Here is a 13,881-nt window from a genome sequence, read left to right as displayed (position 1 = left end):
CCTCATCCAGGTGAGATATGACGGTGAGACATGGTGAGACCTCATCCAGGTGAGACCTCATCCAGGTGAGACATGACGGTGAGCCACAGTGAGACCTCATCCAGGTGAGACCTGATGGTGAGACCTCATCCAGGTGAGACATGACGGTGAGCCACGGTGAGACCTCATCCAGGTGAAACATGATGGTGAGCCACGGTGAGACTTCATCCAGGTGAGACATGACGGTGAGCCATGGTGAGACCTCACCCAGGTGAGACATGACGGTGAGCCATGGTGAGACCTCATCCAGGTGAGATATGACGGTGAGACATGGTGAGACCTCATCCAGGTGAGACATGACGGTGAGACATGGTGAGACCTCATCCAGGTGAGACATGACGGTGAGACATGGTGAGACCTCATCCAGGTGAGACATGACGGTGAGACATGGTGAGACCTCATCCAGGTGAGACATGACGGTGAGACATGGTGAGACCTCATCCAGGTGAGACATGTCGGTGAGACATGGTGAGACCTCATCCAGGTGAGACATGATGGTGAGCCATGGTGAGACCTCATCCAGGTGAGACAATGGTGAGACATGGTGAGACCTCACCCAGGTGAGACATGACAGTGAGACCTCATCCAGGTGAGACATGACGGTGAGACCTCACCCAGGTGAGACATGACGGTGAGACCTCACCCAGGTGAGACATGACGGTGAGACCTCATCCAGGTGAGACATGACGGTGAGCCACGGTGAGACCTCATCCAGGTGAGACATGACAGTGAGCCACGGTGAGACCTCATCCAGGTGAGACAATGGTTAGACATGGTGAGACCTCATCCAGGTGAGACATGACGGTGAGCCACGGTGAGACCTCATCCAGGTGAGACAGGACGGTGAGCCACAGTGAGACCTCATCCAGGTGAGACAGGACGGTGACCTTAACCTAAGCAGTAGCAGCAGAGAGCTGAGAAACGGCCCAGTCCTTGCTACACCACATCTCATGAAATTTAAGATGCCAGTGTCTGGGCAACTTCCCAACCTGGAGATATTAAAAAGTGATATAATCTGTATCTTGATATCAAGGAAATGAGATGTTTTAAAGCTGAACTAAAGTGTTTCTGGCAGATTAGAGAGAGGTGGGGATGAAAGAGAAGGAGGAGCCAAGGATGTCTCCAAGGCTCATGGTCTGAGCAATAGGAAGGATGGGGCTACCCTCAGGTGAGATGAGGAAGACCACTGGAGACCCAGGTTGGGAGGGACAGGCGAGGGGTGGATCAGGACTGCAGTTCAGGACATGTTGCCTTTAGATGTCTATTAAAAATACAAGTAAAGAAGTAAAGAGGCTGAGAGCCAAAGAACTGATGCTTTCAAATTGTGGTGCTAGAGAAGACTCTTGAGAGTCCCTTGGACTGCAACGAGATCATATCAGTCAGTCCTACAGGAAATCAACCCTGAATATTCATTGGAAGGACTGATGCTGAATCTGCAATACTTTCGCCACCAAACGGGAACAGCCAACTCACTGGAAAAGATTCTGTTGCTGGGAAAGATTGAAGGCAGGAAGAGAAGGGGGTGACAGAAGATGAGATGGCTGGATAGCATCATCGACTCGATGGACATGAGTTTGAGCAAACTACAGGAGATAGTGAAGGACAGGGAAGCCTGGTGTGCTGTAGTTCATGGTATTGCAAAGAGTCAGACAGGACTTAGCAACTGAACAATAACAAATACAAGTGAGAATGGAATGCCCTACAGGCAGTTGAACATATGAGTTCAGGAGAGAGGCTTGGACCAGAAATACAAATCTGAGCATCATGGGATATAAATAATAATTGAAGCCAAAAGACTTAATGAGATCACCAAGAGGAGTGCAGATAGAAAAAATAGGTCCCAAGCATGGGCTTTCTAATTTAAGATGGGTGGGCAGAAAAAAGAAACCAGCAATGGAGACTTAGAAGTAACCAGTAAGATCAGAGGAAATAACAGAAATAATTGAAAATGGCCATGCTCTGGATTGGTTGGGGTGGGGGGTAAAATCTGCTTAAAGGCTGCTAAACTAGGTACCATAAAGATGGCTCACGTCTGTGCTTAGATGATGCCAAGAGGAATGGGGTTACGATGGGAATAACCATGGCAAGGGGCAGAAAGAACTAGAGCAGGGGTAAAAGTGGAGTGAAAGGATCACCCTTCTTATTTAATATGTATCTTCACAAGCCACCTTGTTCTAGAAAGATGCAAGGTGTTCATGAGAGATCATCTTGTTAGTTGCACTGATTACTTTTAGCCTCACAAAGCCATTCTACCTCCCATTTCTAAGGTCCACCCCATCTCTTTCTGTCATTCACTAATTCACTCACTGATTCGCTCATGACACAAATACTTAATGACAACACTGTGGGCCAGTGTCCCCAGGGCTGGGTCTGGATGGCTGACTGGAAGGTACACGGTTCCAACCTCCTTTTCAACTTAAAACCAGTCTAGATACAAGACTAAGCACTGAACAAACCAATTTCTCAGACATTCACAAAATCCTGTCTTTAAATCCACAAAATGCAGAGAAGAAACCCAGGACACACAAGCCACGGGTCGCCAGGCCAGTAGACCCCAAAACCTCCCAGGCCTGGAAGTCTACACTGCACTGAACTCATGTGTCCTTCCCAAGGTTGGGGGAAGCGGGGGAGAAGTAGGGAGTCACCAGCAATGACAATAGCCAATATACGCAGTGCCTTTCAAGTTCAAACTCAATTTCATATCCTGCCTTGAAGTTCAGCTATATGACCGTGTCTGGAGATGAGGACAGCTGCCACCCTGTCTTGGATGAGAGAGCAAAGGCTCCAGGGATCCGGGGGTTCCGAGGCAGAAGGGGTTTCAGTTGGAACTCAAGTCCAAGTCTTCAGATGGTTTGTAAGCAGCGGCGGGGGAAGCTCCGAACAGATGAACCCTACAGGGGCAGACCCAAAATAAGAGCAAGTGGGCCACGGAAACAGCTTGGAGGGGACAAGGCCCTGAGCAGTAGAGGAACTGGCTCTTGCGGACAGGTAAGGAAGAGCAGAGCACATCCCGAAGGGGGCATCAAGAGAGAGCCCAAACCACACACCACTGACTGTCAAGAGGGGTGCCAAGGACACATCTTGGCACCAACGTGGCACAGCTGACAGAACCCGACACACTTGGATGTCAGGTCACTGGGACAAGGTGCCTTTAGTTATTTATTTTTTAACTGGAGGATGATTGCCTTACAACATTGTGTTATGTCATTTCTGCTGTACAATAGCGAATCAGCCATAAGTATATACATTATATATATGGATGTATAGATCCCCTCTCTCTCACCCCCACCCCTCATCCCTGGCTTTTTATCTTAAAACTGAGCAAGTCTTGCAACTTCACTGGCAGTTCAGTAGTTAAGACTCCGAGTACTCAATGCAGGGGGCCCAGCTTCAGTCTCTGGTCATGGAACTAAATCCCACATGCCGCAACTAAGACCCGGTACAGCCAAATTAAAAAAATAAAAATTAATGGGAAAGTCCTAAGCAAACGGGGCTGAGCTGGGCACCCTGGTTAGAAGTCTAGCCTGGCTGCTCTCCGGCCGTGGAAACCAAGGCAAACGGTTTCCCTGTCTCCCTGTCCTCCTCTCCACTAACTGGGGTATAAAACAGGACCCTGCAGGTTTGCCGTGAGATTTCCAGGCAATAAGTGAAAACTCCCTAACATACCATCTGGCACTTGGAAGGCATTCAATTAATGGCGTCTATGATTATAACTGCGAGGCTATGAACACGAGATTTTCGACTTACTTTCTCGCCGTTCTGGGAGCTGACACGCAGTCTCCAGAGCCCTCCCGGGAATGGTGCTTCTGGGGGCCCGGCTTGGAACCAGCTGTTTCAGATCTTCATTAAAACCATAAACGTGGAGAAGCTGAGGCAGCACTCTACAAGGAGCCAGGGAAAACCCAGCCGACTGCTCTTTGGAAGTTTCTGTAACTTCCCAGATAAAGTGTAGCCTAGATAAACTTGACTGCTGGAAAAAGTTTATCACACCAGATTGACCCTAGGGATTACGGGGAAGCCAACCAAGGGACCTCATGACAGCTTTAATACAAGGCACTCGGGGCTTTTTTTTTCAGTTTATTTATTTGTTCTGCCTGTGTTGGGTCTTCGTTGCTACACAGGCTTTTCCCTACTTGTGTGAGCAAGGGCTACTCTCCAGTTGCAACGTGCAGGCTTCCCACTACAGTGGCTTCTCTTGCTGCGGAGCACGGGCTCTCGGGCACACGGGCTTCAGTAGTCATGACTCCTGGGCTCTAGAGCCCAGGCTCAGTAGTAGGCGACGGATTTAGCTGTTCTGTGGCACGTGGGATCTTCCTGAACCAGAGTTTGAACCCATGTCTCCTGCATTAGCAGGCACATTCTTTACCCCAGAGCCACCAGGAAAGCCCACTCAGGGCTCTTAATCTGAGTCTGCTAATCCTAGACTTTTCCCCATACTCTGGCCCTCCCAGCGCACTCCCCCAAAGACTGAAAGGGGTCCTTGGTTCATCTGATAACATCCTAGTAACCGTCCCTAGCACACACGTTTCTAAGTACCCTCTCTATGAATATCACTTTAATTTCCAGGAACATTAGCTGCAATACTCCACAACTCTCGTTATTAACAGAAAACTCAGGTCCTGTACAAAAATAATCCTTTCTCTCAGTAAAAGCCCTTGCTTTTAAATATGTATTACGTTATAGGTTATTTGTTCTTTGGGCCTCAAACACCGTGTTTCTTGAATTGCAATGTAATACCCTACCTGGGCGCCAGCAGAATTCTTGGAATGTACAAGACATCTCCATGTTTCATTCATTCATGGAGCTGGACTGTAGTTCATCCACATTTATGTCCCTCCCAGAAATGGGTTTTGCTTTTTAAAAATGGCCCAGGTTTCTCTCTGAATCCAGAAGTTCTATTAAGTACGCCCAGGATCCCGCACTGATTCATCACTGCAGGAACATCTACCAAGCATCAGACTCAGGTAAGGCATTACTCCGGTAAGAGAGGAAAGATGGAACTGGGCTCCAAGCACCAAACTGGTTCCAGTGTGCTGGGGTTGGGAACTGCAAAGAAATGCTTTTCCTCTAAATGGTGCCCCTTTGTGGCTCATAAACGAGTAAGTTCAGACAGCAGCTGTCAAACCCAGCAACAGAAAAGCCTGCCAGGGCAGCATTCCCAGGACCGCCGCGGGGGGGATGAATCAGGTGAACCAAGAAACCTAAAAGCCCAATTCAAAGGTCTCTAGCGCCACCTACTGACCCACTGTGTATTCTGTTGGCAAAAAGCCCAGAAACCACTGTCGGTTGGGAGGTGGGAGGTGGGGGTGGGGCATTGTAGCACTTCTTCCCAGATATAATTAAAGGGAATTTATAAACCAATGGATCCACCCCGTCATCTTCCTCATAGAGTGCGTTCAGTCGCTCAGTCGTGTCCAACTGTGTGACCCCATGGACTGTAGCCCACCAGGCTCCTCTGTCCATGGGATTCTCCAGGCAAGAATACTGGAGTGGGTTGCCATTTCCTTCTCCAGGGGATCTTCCTGTCCCAGGGATGCAACCCGGGTCTCCTGCATCATAGGTGGACTCTTTACCATCTGACCTACCAGGGAAGCCCCCGATAGAGAAACTGAGGCCCAAAGTGATAAAGTGGCTTCTCTGAGGTCGCAACTCTAGCCCACGCACGGAAGCCTATACCTCCGAGACCCAGCTCTTACTGAGCTCTGCCCCAGCTCACACTGTTCCTGTCTGAAAACATGAACTTGCAGCAGCGAAGCTGGCTTGGAGAAAGGAGTTTCTGGGAGGAGTTTCCGTCTCCTCTCCATTTTCTGTTTCTCCTTCCTTTTGCACCAACAGCCCCAGACAGACCTGACATTCTCCTCGGCTTCTAGAACCCTGATGTCTTCTACTCTCCCACAGTCCCTTTCATGGAGAAAGTGTTGAACTACTCACTTGAAGGTGTTTGCCTGCATCTTTAAGAATGTGAAGGGCAGAGACCCTGTTTAGTAGACACCCAGTACCTCCATGTAATAAAGAAGGAAACTAAGGCTCTGGGAGAGCAAAGAATTTGCTTGGGGCAGTGGTTCCCAACACATCTGACATTAGGATCACCTGGGGCTCTTTTACAAACTCTAACACACTGGTTATGCATTAAGTCTGCTCCCTCAGAATCTCTGGAGATAAAAAAAAAACATACATCAGGAGTTTCTGAAGCCCGTCCCTCCTCCAGGTGACTCCAATGTTCAGACAACCTTGGGAGCCACTGACTTATGCACACACAGTTAGTAAGTGAGACAGCAAAGCCCCTGTCTTTCAACTCCCAGGCCAGGAGGAATGGTGTAGGCAACGGTGGTTTGCATCACTTTAAAGATTTTTGCCAATGACACAATCTAACTACATTATTAATAACATTACAAAGGAACTCATGTACACCCCAGGCGGATTCATGTCAATGTATGGCAAAAACAACCAATATAATATTGTAAAATAATTAGCCTCCAATAAAATAAAAATTACAAATGATCCTATTTAACTTATGTCAATGTACTCTTAAAAGTATACTGTTACTAGAGAAAGGTAAATATCATATGGTATCCCTTATATGAGGAATCTTTTATATGTGGAAGCTTTTATATGCAGAATCCTTAAACATGATACAAATGAATGTGTTTATGAAACAGAAATAGACTAACAGACCTAGAGAACAAACTTATGGTTATCAGTGGAGAATGGTGAAGGGGAGGGACAGATCAGGTGTTTGGGACTAACATGTACACAAATGTTATATTTTAAATAGATAACCAATAAGGACGTACTGTATAGCACAGTGAACTCTACTCAATACTCTGTAATAACCTAAATGGGAAAAGAATTTGAAAAAGAATAGATACATGGATAGGTATAACTGAATCACTTTGCTGTTCACCTGAAACTGACATATAATACTGTTATTCAATTCCACTTCAATAGAACATAGAGAGAATACTATTGCTTTCGGAAATGGAAAAACAATTTCACTCGCCATGAAACAGAATGCAACCAGAAAAAGAAATACTCTTAAATAACAAAAAAAATTTTAAATCACATTTGGTGCATATATATATATATATATGCATAACTAAATCAATTTGCTGTACAGTAGAAAGTAACACAACATTGTGAATCAAATATACTTCAATCAGTTTTTTAAATTACATTCCAATATGCAATTAAGTGATTTCAGTTTCCAGTTTTGCAGCCATTGCTTACTAAGAGCAAAGGAAGGCAGCCCCTCTGCTCCTGACAAGGCTGAGAGAGATGTGACAGAAATACACCAGAACAGTGAATCTGTGTGCTCTGTTGATGCCTTTATGCGTGCAATTGACGCCTCCACTTGTGTGCGCGCCATGGTTTCATTCTGTCTCCCTCCAATTCTACTAGTGAGCTTAGGGGAAACGCCCCTTCAGGATCCTTTGTGCTGCAAGTCCTGAGCCCAGGGACTGTGGGTTCTCAGCCAAATTGCAATGGCATCCTGCCCACTGTCTTATCCAACAGCTGAGGCACTCTGGCTTGCTACTCAGAGCAACAGACATGCTTTTCGCATGGCTCGATTGGCCGGCACACCTGTTGGAGTGGGACCGTCCACTCTTTGTCCCCTAGCCTGCAGACCAAGCTCACCACCCACATTTCCTGCAGGTGAGTGTTATCCTGCTGCTGGCTCTGAGCACAGCTGTTTGGCAAAGGCGAGCGGCAGATGCAGCCCCCAGTTCCCCATGCGCTTGGCAGCAGCATCCCACTGACCCAGGGGCAGCTGAAAGCGGCTGTCTTCGCTGAACAAAACGAGGGTTAATCAGCGATTACTGGGGATGAGACACAATCTGTGTCTATTTGGAAAAATTCGGGGACTGCGTCTCATTCAAGCGCTGCTGCTGCTGCTAAGTCACTTCAGTCGTGTTCGACTCTGTGTGACCCCATAGACAGAAGCCCACCAAGCTCCCCCGTCCCTGGGATTCTCCAGGCAAGAACACTGGAGCGGGTTGCCATTTCCTTCTCCAGTGTGTGAAAGTGAAAAGTGAAAGTGAAGTCGCTCAGTCGTGTCCGACCCTTAGCGACCCCATGGACTACCCCATGGACTACAGCCTACCAGACTCCTCCATCCATGGGATTTTCTAGGCAATAGTACTGGAGTGGCTTGCCATTGCCTTCTCCAGCATTCAAGCGCTACCTAGAAGTAAACTGGTTATCAGATTTCCCTCCCAATCAAAGAGTCCTCACCTACACACCTTTAAAAGTTGTATTAAAAAAACAAATTACCACATAACATATAGTCAGCTTATACATTTAAGGGAAATTGGGGGCTTCCCAGATGGCACAAGTGGTAAAGAACCTGCGTGCCAGTGCAGGAGACACAGATGTGGGTTTGACCCCTGGGTTGGGAAGGTCCCCTGAGGAGGGCATGACAACGCACTCCAGTATTCTTGCCTGGAGAATCCCAAGGACAGAGGAACCTGGTGGGCTACAGTGCATAGCGTCGCAGAGTCTAACATGACTGAAGTGACTTAGCACACAGGCAGAAAAGCAACAAAGAAGTGAAAAGCACTGGTCGTACCAGGAATGCCCCAAACCATAACTAGCCCACCTGTGATGATCCTTCTTTCTTCCTTGTATACCTTTCTTTACGTTTTTATACAGAAAGAGTTCATACAAAACATGTTACTTTGTACCGTTTATTTCCCATAGCAACATACCACAACCATCTTTCCAGCATTCCAGGCACCTGCATGGCATCATTTGTAATGAATGCTGAATACAAATGATTCAGACAAGATGAAGAGGGCAAGAGAACCCATGTTCCAGTATCCTAAACATCGAATATGATATTGCCCATTTTAAAGATGGAAAAAGGAAGGTAAAGGAGCAGCTGTTAATGGTGGACTGAGCGACTGAGCACGCACACACAGAAGACCAAGTGAAGTGGGAATCTGTCTGGCAGAGACCAGCCACGGTTAGTTACGGCTTCTTGCTCTGCCAACACTCTAAGTGGCGAGACTGGGAAGAACGCGGATAGATATCTGAACTGGATATCAGAAGATCCGGGGCTTCGTCTCACCTTGTCTGTCCACCAGCCAGCGGCCCAGTGGTGATTTATTTCATTTAGTTCATCTAACGCTTGAAAATACACCAGAGAAGTTTAAATAGAGAAGAAAACTCTGAAGCCAACTAATTTTAGAAATAGGGAAGCTGACTTCCTGAGAAGTCAGGAGATTCGCTTACTGTTTCAGAGTGAGTAAGAGACCCAGCTAGTGCTCAAAGCTGGGGTTAGCATTCACAGGGCAATATGCCTCTCATGAGGCCAGCTTTAGAGCGACGAATATTCCAAACATGCTTACAAAAATGTGCTGAAGGCAATTCAGTTTATTTCCATTGATTTGAGTTCCCAAAATACGAACGTGGGCCACTTACCTAAGGGTCATTGAGTTGCACTTTTGATTCTTTTTTTTCACTGAATGTCTTTCGACTTTAAGGGTTGTATATTCCTTCCCTAAAACGAGCTGCCTGCAAAGAATATGAACATTCATAAAGCAACTCAGGGCTTGAGTTTTTCACATGCTTTCACACTAAATTCCAGAGACAGCTTTCTCCTGAAGCTGACCTGAAGTTGTTTGGTCACTTGATCATGTCCAGGAATTTGGAGAATTGCCACGACTGAGAGAATTAGTTACAGTGTCACAGAGCGGGGCCTACCCATCACGGGAGAGCCTCTTTCAACTTGGAACAGATTTCAAATTTCTGCCTCCCAAGGGGTGTTTTGGATGATGGGGAGCTGGCCTGTTGGTGGGCCGTTCCCAAAGCAGCAGAAGGAAGTCCAGGGAAGCCAGGCTACTTCAACACTCCAGGCCCAAGATCGACAATCACAGAAAACAGTGACCTTCTAATGCTCCACCAAGCCAAGCCTTGACTTCAAGTTTTTGATGAGCAAAAATATCAAGCTTCAATCTGCTTTCATCTTGAAATACAGAAAGCATTTGCTTTTCAAACACATCAGGACTCTCCTGCCAAAACCTGGAGCTTTTCCATACTCTCCACGCCGCATACACAAGGAGGACAGGGTGCTCGCTTCGGCAGCACATATACTAAAATTGGAACGATACAGAGAAGATTAGCATGGCCCCTGCGCAAGGATGACACGCAAATTCGTGAAGCGTTCCATATTTTTTCCACGCATCTATGGACACCTCATCTTTGACAAAGGAGGCAAGAATATAAAATGGAGAAAAGACAGTCTGTTTAACAAGTGGTGCTGGGAAAACTGGTCAGCCACTTGTAAAAGAATGAAACTAGAACACTTCCTAACACCATACACCAAAATAAACTCAAAATGGATTAGAGAGCTAAATGTAAGACCAGAAACTATAAAACTCCTAGAGGAAAACGTAGGCAAAACACTCTCCGACATAAATCACAGCAGGATCCTCCATGACCCACCTCCCAGAATATTGGAAATAAAAGCAAAAATAAACAAATGGGACCTAATTAAAATCAAAAGCTTCTGCACAGCAAAGGAAACTATAAGTAAGGTGAAAAGACAGCCTTCAGAATGGGAGAAAATAATAGCAAATGAAGCAACTGATAAAGGATTAATCTCCAAATTATACAAGCAGCTCCTGCAGCTCAATTCCAGAAAAATAAATGACCCAATCCAAAAATGGGCCAAAGAACTAAACAGACATTTCTCCAAAGAAGACATAAAGATGGCTAACAAACACATGAAAAAATGCTCAACATCCCTCATAATCAGAGAGATGCAAATCAAAACCACAATGAGATACCATTTCACACCAGTCAGAATGGCTGCTATCCAAAAGTCTACATGCAATAAATGCTGGAGAGGATGTGGAAAGAAAGGAACCCTCTTACACTGTTGGTGGGAATGCAAACTAGTACAGCCACTATGGAGAACAGTGTGGAGATTCTTCAAAAAATTGGAAATAGAACTGCCATGTGATCCAGCAATCGCACTCCTGGGCATACACACCAAGGAAACCAGAATTGAAAGAGACACGTGTACTCCAATGTTCATTGCAGCACTGTTTATAATAGCCAGGACATGGAAGCAACCTAGATGTCCATCTGCAGACGAATGGATAAGAAAGCTTTGGTACATATACACAATGGAGTATTATTCAGCCATTAAAAAGAATACATTTGAATCAGTTCTAATGAGGTGGATGAAACTGGAGCCTATTATACAGAGTGAAGTAAGCCAGAAAGAAAAACACCAATACAGTATACTAACACATATATATGGAATTTAGAAAGATGCAAATGATAACCCTGTATACGAGACAGCAAAAGAGACACAGATGTATAGAACAGTCTTTGGGACTCTATGGGAGAGGGTGAGGGTGGGATGATTTGGGAGAATGGCATTGAAACACGTATGTTGTCATATGTGAAACGAATCACCAGTTCAGGGTCGATGCATGTTATAGGATGCTCGGGGCTGGCATGCGGGGATGACCCAGAGGGAGGATAAAGGGAGGAGGGAGGTGGGAGGGGGGTTCAGGAGGGGGAACTTATGTAAACCCGGGGCAAATTCATATCAATGTATGGCAAAACCAACCAATATAATATTGTAAAATAATTTGCCTCCAATAAAAAATAAATTAACTACAAAAAAAAAAAAAAAAAGGATGACAGGGTTTCCCGTCTGAGCCACCAGGGAACCAGGCAGAAAGACCTCCAAATCCACTCGTGACTGTTGAGGATCCAGCCTCTGTTTTGTTGGTTCTGGGGCCATTTCGGGTTCCCAAGTCAATCACTGCAAGGTTTTACAGGCATAACTTTTGGAAAGTCTTCCTGATGTCAAAAAGTGTGATCACCCTTCATTCCTGCCCCAGGCACGCCCCCACCACCGTCCTCCTGGTTTCCAAACTACCCCCTGAGAAATCGGTCTCAGGCACCTTTCCCATGAAACAGAACCCCTGACGTCACAAACGGACTGTTGTCTAGCTTCCATCCTTCCAGCTGAAGTGTAAGCTGTGTTCTTCATGCTAACCTAAGGAAAAGAGCATGCCTGCCCACTGTTTCACACTGCCCTCACAGTTACAATATGTGCTTACATCTGGTGCTGTAAAACATTATTACATTTTTCCTAAAACCGTAGGGCTTGAACGGGCTTCAAAATTTTGTCTTTTCCTTCCTCCTGGCTTCAACAGGACCCCCTAAATCAACAAAACCTAGAAATACTCTGAGATCTGCAGGAAGAGAATCATTAACTTCACCTCACACCCTTGGGACGCTCAGCAGCGTGAGTGATCTGAAGTGCATTAAGAAGGAAGGAAGGAAACAGGAAGAGATCTGAGGAAGCCTTCCCAAACAGCCCTTTCCATGGCATCGCTGCACTGCTGCTAACTGCAAGCTGTAGACACCAGAAAGACACGTGGACGTATGGATACAGCATCTTCTTATAGGCATGAAATTTCACTTGTCTGACATTTTATGCACTGTGCTCAAGATATAGAAGGAAGTAGGTCAGTTAGGTGGTGCAGAGGTCGGGAATCCACCTGCCACTGCCAGAGACTCGGGTTCGATCTCTGGCGAAGATGGCAACCCACTCCAGTATTCTTGCCTGGAGAATCCTAAGGACAGAGGAGCCTGGCGGGCTACAGTCCATGGAGTCGCAAAGAGTAGGACACGCCTGAACTCACACACTTCTACTACTACCCCTACTACTGTCAGCCTTCTAGCCACTCAGGTCAAATCAGAACCAATAACCACCTTCATAACAGACTGACAGAGAGCGCCCTCTGTGGGCAAAGCTGAGCTTTGCAAGCCAGATCGCTAAGGACAGTCCCATGTTCTCTGCTGCTGCTGCTAAGTCACTTCAGTCGTGCCGACTCTGTGCGACCCCATAGACGGCAGCCCACCAGGCTCCCCCATCCCTGGGATTCTCCAGGCAAGAACACTGGAGTGGGTTGTCATTTCCTTCTCCAATGTGTGAAAGTGAAAAGTGAAAGTGAAGTCGCTCAGTCATGTCTGACTTGTAGTGACCCCATGGACTGCAGCCTACCAGGCTCCTCCGTCCATGGGATTTTCTAGGCAAGAGTACTGGAGTGGCTTGCCATTGCCTTCTCTGCATGTTCTCTGAGGTTCCTTCTATTCATGCTCTGTTGTAGACGGTCTTCAAAGCAAGCCTAAGGGTGAGTCCCAGCCCTGCTCTGCCACCCACCAGCTGAGTGACCATGGACAAATCACCGCCATGCCTTGCATCCAGGTTTCCTCATCTCCACAACAGGGTTAATAGTGTGTGATAGTGGGTTGAACGGTGGCTCCCCTCTCAAAAGATATGTCCACATCCTGACTTCCAACACCTATTAATGGGAGCCTAACTGAAAAAGAAGTTTTTGCAGATGTAATTAAGTTAGCTATCTTGAAATCACCCTGGATGATCCACCAATAAGTGTCTTTGTAAGAGACACCGGGAAGAGATGGGGAGAAGAGATGTCTGTATGAAGACAAAGGTGGAGAAGGAAGTTATCCAGCCACAAGCCAAGGGACGCCCAGTCTTCATAACCTGAAAGAGGAGAAGTTTCTCCCCAGAGCCTTCCAGAAGAGCACAGCCTTACCAACACCCTGGATTTCAGATTCTGGCCAGCAGACCTCTGTGAGATCAAATTTCTGGAGTTTTTCTCAAGTTTGTGGTCATTTTTTCAAGCAGCCCTAGAAAACCAATTCGTTCCTATTTCATGGACTGTTCAGCTTGAAACCCATCCCAGGGTACATGCTTCATGGTGCCACTGGCGGGATTCTTGTCCTGTGTTCAGGGTCAGCTTCCGTCTCCTTTCATTCTGTGGGTACCCCCCAGACACCACTCACCCAACC

At 46.5% G+C, this 13,881-nt stretch overlaps 1 non-coding gene across 1 annotated transcript; it reads left to right on the top strand.

Moving 5' to 3' along the window:
• Nucleotides 1-10,106: 10,106 nt before the first annotated feature.
• Nucleotides 10,107-10,213, top strand: LOC129560552 (U6 spliceosomal RNA). The gene has a single exon (XR_008686785.1). It is a non-coding gene; the product is annotated as a U6 spliceosomal RNA (small nuclear RNA).
• Nucleotides 10,214-13,881: the final 3,668 nt, after the last annotated feature.

This window comes from Moschus berezovskii, chromosome 16 (genome assembly GCF_049115385.1).
Source record: "Moschus berezovskii isolate FMDL1 chromosome 16, NW_MosBer_1.0, whole genome shotgun sequence".
Taxonomy (NCBI): Eukaryota; Metazoa; Chordata; class Mammalia; order Artiodactyla; family Moschidae; genus Moschus; species Moschus berezovskii.
This window is presented reverse-complemented; position numbering and strand designations above follow the sequence as displayed.